The sequence below is a fragment of the Octopus bimaculoides genome, chromosome 1 (assembly GCF_001194135.2).
Source record: "Octopus bimaculoides isolate UCB-OBI-ISO-001 chromosome 1, ASM119413v2, whole genome shotgun sequence".
Taxonomy (NCBI): Eukaryota; Metazoa; Mollusca; class Cephalopoda; order Octopoda; family Octopodidae; genus Octopus; species Octopus bimaculoides.
The window spans coordinates 97,436,400-97,442,895 of NC_068981.1; positions in this window are offsets into that span (position 1 = coordinate 97,436,400).

The following is a 6,496-nucleotide window of genomic DNA, read 5'->3' on the forward strand; positions in this document are numbered from 1 at the left end:
ATATATATATATATATATATATATACATACATATATGTATACATACATACACGCATACATGCATACAGACACACGCACATATATATACACAAACACATATCCACACACACATGCACCTAACATACAAAGTTCTTTTTTACTTAAGTGAAACAATTCATTTCGTGAATGAAATCCGAGCTCGAGACCGAATTCACTTGGAACTTAGCGACGAAATAGGCTGTCACTTTCTCTCTCTTGCACCTCTCACTACTACCTCCACAACTTTCACAATGACGACGACCACCACCTTTACTGTGTCTTTGATGTTAGGCAATATAAAGAAAACGGTGGGTGTCTCCGGCTGACGTCACATTTCGTATTAAGAAGATGTGACTGGAGGGCGTGGGTGTGGTATTCGAAACCCATAATATTCCGGTGTGTCACCATTTATCAATTAAAGTATAAATAGAACCAGACTTAGGTTCATCTGTCACCGATAGCTCTGTTTTCTGACAGCGACATATGTGAGGCTGTTAGAAAAAAAAAATATCGTCACCACCCACTTCACTCACTTTTGATTGTAAACTGCCAAAATGGACGATTTAGCTTAAAGAATTCAATGGCTTTTGAAATTCAGTGCCTTGGTAGAACGATCGTAAAAATGTATGGTGAATGAACTCTGACCGGGTTCCGATTTCAACCTTTCGTTTTTATTTACAGTGCGAGTGGTTTGAGAGGAAAGCGGGTACGTTGTAACTACTTCCTATGCAATTCCAAAGGGATGTATTTTAGACATAGCTAACATGATTTAGGAAACCAGCCAGAGAACATCTACATGGTCGCTAGACCTAATTGAAATAGCAACGAAATCTGTTTTAAATCTCACCTTCTCCTCACCTTCGAAGGTGGAGGTGGGGTCGGGGGTGGGTGATATATGATTTTTTTTACATAAGTACGAAAAAAATTGAGAAATTGATGGAAGGGTATAATCGTCTATATCGACCCTTGTATTTGATTCCTTTATCTTATCGACCCTTGAAGGATAAAGGATAAAAAAGCTGTTTACTTCGATGAGATTTAAAGCTCAGAGCGTAAAAAACTGTCACTATATACTGCACGATATTTTGTCCGTTGCTCAAAATATTTTGACAATCTACCGTCTTATGACTGAAAAATAGAAGATGGCTCCTTACGGTTACAACGAATCTCATCATACATTCATGCGACCAGGTCTATCTGGGGCTGTGCTGCTGCTGCTGCTACTACTACTACTACTACTACTACTTAGTAATTTCTGAAAGTAGTAGTAGTAGTCTACTACTACTTTCAGAAATTACGTAAATTCCTGAGATGTATTATTGCTAAAATAACTTCAAAATTCCGTTTTCGGAATTCTTTGTTATTTAATATTTCTTCAAGGGAAAGTAATCACGCTGATAAAACTATGCGATATGAAACAGGATAGACTCGACTGAATCAGGGTGTGTCAAATGACTACGACCATTAATAGTAGAATACGAGCCATATATCTCCTGATAAATAAACTTCCAGCATCAGTGCAATACCTTAAAGAATGACAAGTACAATAAAATGTCACAATCTTGTGTAAACAAAAGAAATTATTTATAAGAGCTAACGAGAGAGTTTTCTAGAAATGTCAGTAAAATTTCATTCAAATCAAACCCTACCATCTTACAAATGAAGGATACTTTAGATAAAGTGGTCCTAGAAACAGCACGTTTGAATAAAAGATGGGGTTTTCACAATTGGAACGCTTATAATAATGTCTTTTTGATCAGGGTTAATCTTAGGCGACACAACAGAAACAAAAGAATATTCTGAAACAGAAAAAATATGATCTGTTTTAACCCTCTATTCTTTAGGAACGTAAAATCTAGTAATGTGGAGAACTTCTATTTCTTCCTCTCACCATAAGTGCTAAAATACATTTAATAGAAATAATGTAAAGGTCAGTTTCAGTTGCAGTCGTACGTGGAAATTATAATTAAAGTACAAATGGTTAGAATATCCCGACGATCACAAATATAACTAAAATCTCGAGATCCTAAACAATTCAAAGAGGGTGATTATGTGAGGGTGTCGTTTATCACGCACTGGCAAAAACAAGAGATGACAAAAGGAAAAAATAAATAAAAACAGAAAAGGGCTGTAGAGGTCACATAGAAAACAACGTTATTACACTAACTTACTCTGAAATATATGCAAGAATTCGATGGCTTTGTCAAAATATATTTGGCTTCTAGAAAAGAATAGCAAAAATAATGAAGCGATGAAGTAGCTTAACAAAGAGGTAGCCTAAGTTTATGCTAGAACTGCCAAAAGTTGTGAACTTTGCTCTATAGAGATCTACAATATCGCGACACAAGAATTATAAGTTAATCAACAAAAAGCAAGAATCAATCTCGAAATATAGACATACGGAAAAATACATAAGAAATTCGACAAGTTACCAGACAAGCAATATCACTGCGATCGTCGCAAGACAGCCATAATATACTAAACTAAACAGAAAAAAAAGCTTGTAAAAAAATGATACATAGCATATCAATATGATGAATCTTTAATACCTAGAGAAAACTCGGAGTGTGAAGTTTGTGAGATATTGATTTCCTCATATACATATGAGTATGTGTGTGTTTGTGTGTGTGTGTACACACACAAATTTATGTATATATAAGTATACATATGTACCATACATAGATCTCCACTCTCTGTGTCTCTCTCACTTCCCCCCTCTCTCTTTGTGAGTGTATGTGTGTGTGTGCGTACAATCAATTGTATTTTCGAAACATAGTCTTAAAGAATCAGTCGCAGGAAATTGGTTTTGAACGTATACTGCGTAATAACGATGAAATAAAGAGATCGGAACTTCTAACAATTTAAATCTTTCCGGAATATAAGCATTAAAAAAAAATCATACTACTAACTGAATAGAAAGTATTTCATAGCAAACAATTTTCTTAACCATTTTTAGCCAATTAAAAACATTTTCTACTGTGTTCTATACCCCTCTCTGAACTTTTAATGAACTATTTCGCGAATTCTCAACATTATTTTATAATTCCCATGAGCATAACTACTCATGTTCATACAATCATTTCTTAAACCCAGACCGTTTATCTAAGAAATTTTTCGCGAAGATCAAATAGTCTAATGTTTCAGTTATTACTTTATATAATTTTTTTAACAAGCATTTATTCGAAATATTTTGATTTTCAAAAGATGTAAAATATTATCCATACTTAAAAAAGAACATTTCTTAAAACGAAAATTTTCTTTTCAGTTGTTTAATCATTTTTCTTCTTAAAAAGATCAGCTGTTTTAGAACTGAAATACTTTTTATAATATTTAAGTATTTTTATTTTCAACTTTAATAAGATTTTGTGAAATATTTAATAAATTTGTTAGCTTTAATTACTTTTTTCTTAAATCAGTTTCAGCAAGGTTTACACATATTTTATAAAACCTAAATTAATTTTATAATATTTTTTTCCCAAATAGATCTTTGTCTCCACTACACATTTTTAGACATACTTTAATAATTCCTTGCGTCTCTGAATATTTGTTATGAAAGCTGCAACAGTTTCCGTCAAACCCACAGAATTTTGATAGTTCTTAAAAGTTTCTAAAACATTTAAATACATTATGTAAATTTTAAGACAATGGTTATTGTGTTTTCCTCAATAGAAGTTCAATTTGTGTTGAAGTAGAGATAAAAGAATAAGAGAAAGGAAGAGAGAAAAAAAAAACGAAAGAGTAATAGGAAGAATAAAGAGTCGCATCAGAATTATTAGGATAAAACTTACTTGGAAAAGGATGCGTGGCGTTCAATCAATCCACTAAACCTTGTCTCGCGTGTCCTGATTTAAAATCCCAACACCAATAACTGATTCCAGTCTGAACATTCTAATCTTAAACAGCTTTTAATTAAACCTTAACTCTAGGATTTGCAAAATTCTTTCTAATTTTGGCATAAGACCGGCAGTTTTTGAGTGGAGGGGGTAAATCGAGTACTTGTCTGATAATTATTTCATCGACCCCGAAAGGATGAAAGGAAATGTCGATATAGGTGGAATTTGAACGAGAACATAAAGCCGTAAAACGTGGTTAAATATCAGGTGATATTTAATTGCGACTGTCTAATTTTTTTTTTTTTTTAGGAACTGGACTCACATGCCGCCGGCTTTGGCTACTCGTAAAAGTGGAGGATTGAAGGATCTAGCATAGTAATTCTGAATCATTTAAAATAATTTTTTTTTTTTTGTTTTACTTAGGGACCGCTTTGCTTACTATTTTACTCTGGTGAATCACCACAGCTATTCGATGTTTAAAAACAAAAACAGTTTTATTGATACTACTTCGAAATTCGCATTCACATGTATAGGTTTCCAATAATACTCTCTGGCCGAATGTTTCAGTGGTCGGAAACATGTTATCAATGGAAAACGTTAGAGAAAGAAACGTAATTACAACAATACGATTGAGAATTCCCAATTTACCATTTCGCTTGCGGGCACCCGCCTCCAAAATCTTATAAGGGTCCGCCAGGGATCATAAGGATCGCGACTGAAAACCCCTGATTAAGGAGATATTTCTATCAAATTGACTGGCTCCGTAATGATACTACTTTCAAAATTCGCATTCACTTGTATATGTTTGTATATGTTTGTATTAAGGCCGAGGTCGACTTTGCGTTTCATCCTACCGGGATCGATAAATTAAGTACCAGTTGAGTATTGGGGTCGATGTAATCGAATATTCCCTTCCCCCAAATTTCAGGCCTTATGCTTATAATAGAAAGGATTTGTATAGGTTTGCAATAGCGTTCTCTGACAGAATGTTTCAATAGTCGGAAACATGTTGAACAATGGAACACGTAGTTGTTTTTTGCAATAACATACATCTAACGCAAAATGTTTTCATGAAAATTTAAAATACTACTGAGGATCCCCAATTTAGTATTTTGTTTTCGTGTCCCCCCCCCCACCAACATCGTATTAGGACCCACTCCCCAGGGATCATAAGGATCTCGGTTGGAAACCCCTGATTTAGCAGATTTTTCTATCAGTTTGACAGACCCCGGAATGAATGTCTCTTGTTGAATTAACTTCCGTTGAGTACCGCACGTTGACCATTGATAGGGTAAGGGTAAAGACCCACTTCGGTCATGAATGACCATGGGATTGCATTTAGAAAGTTACCCTCCGAGGCACAAGTCAGGGCAAAGTTGTTTATGGAAGACTAGCAGTCGCCCATGCATACCAGCTTCCCCTCTCCACACCACTGATGTTATCCAAGGGAAAGGCAAAGGGGCCGATACAGCTTGGCACCTGTGACGTCGCAACTCATTTCCACAGCTGAGAGAACTGGAGCAACGTGAAATAAAGTGTCTTGCTCAAGAACATAATAAACAGCCTGGTCTGGGAATCGAACTCACTACCTCATGATTGTGAGCCCGACATTCTAACCTAACCATTGAGCCATGCGCCTTCACTGACCATTGACATAATAACCGATTCAGCTGATTAATACGCTACGCCCACTTTGTAGCGTATAATATAATAAATATCAATTGACTTGTGTAAATCTTGTTTCATCTAAATTATCAAATCTGAAGAGTTTATCAAGCCTAAGCAATTGTTTTGTCATATTTAAGGAGTTTTCTTCACCAGTAAATAATACACGCGTACACCACACATTCGTCAAAACACACATGTATAGGCACGAACACAAACATGCACGCACGTGTTGTGTGTATGCAGTAATTATACGACATACACCATTAAGTATATCTCATACGCTTGCAAGGTTATTGCCTACGTATTTAATGGTATTCATTACACGTGTTATGGAATCGTCGACACGTGTGTGATATTGCCCGCATCCACATCTAAACTGTGTATCAAATGTATATATTTTATTGTACACGCGTATACGACATGGTAGACACGTGTAATGTATGGTGTGTACGCGTGTGCGTGTGTGGGTGTGTGTGTGTGTGTATTATGTACACGTGTGCACGTGTGAGTTGTAAACTACGTATGTACACATTATATAGTCATCACCACTCCCTCTCTATGCATTTAATATTTTCACGCCCATTTTCATCCTGATCGTTGTCTTCGTCTTTGGTGCCGTCGTCGTCGTCGTCATCGTCGCTGCCATCGTCATCGTCTTCGTCGTTGCCGCAGCCGCCGCCGTTACCACAGCCGCCACCGCCGCCGCCACCACTACTATCACCGCCACTACCACCACTGTCGTCGTTGTCTTCTTCCCCTCGTCCTCTCCTCTTCTCTTTCTCCTCCTCTTCTCTTTCTCCTCCTCTTCACTTTCTCCTCCACTTCACTTTCTCCTCCTCTTCTCTTACTCCTCCTCTTCTCTCTCTCCTCCTCTTCTCTCTCTCCTCCTCTTCTCTTACTCCTCCTCTTCTCTTACTCCTCCTCTTCTCTCTCTCCTCCTCTTCTCTTTCTCCTCCTCTTCTCTTTCTTCTCCTCTC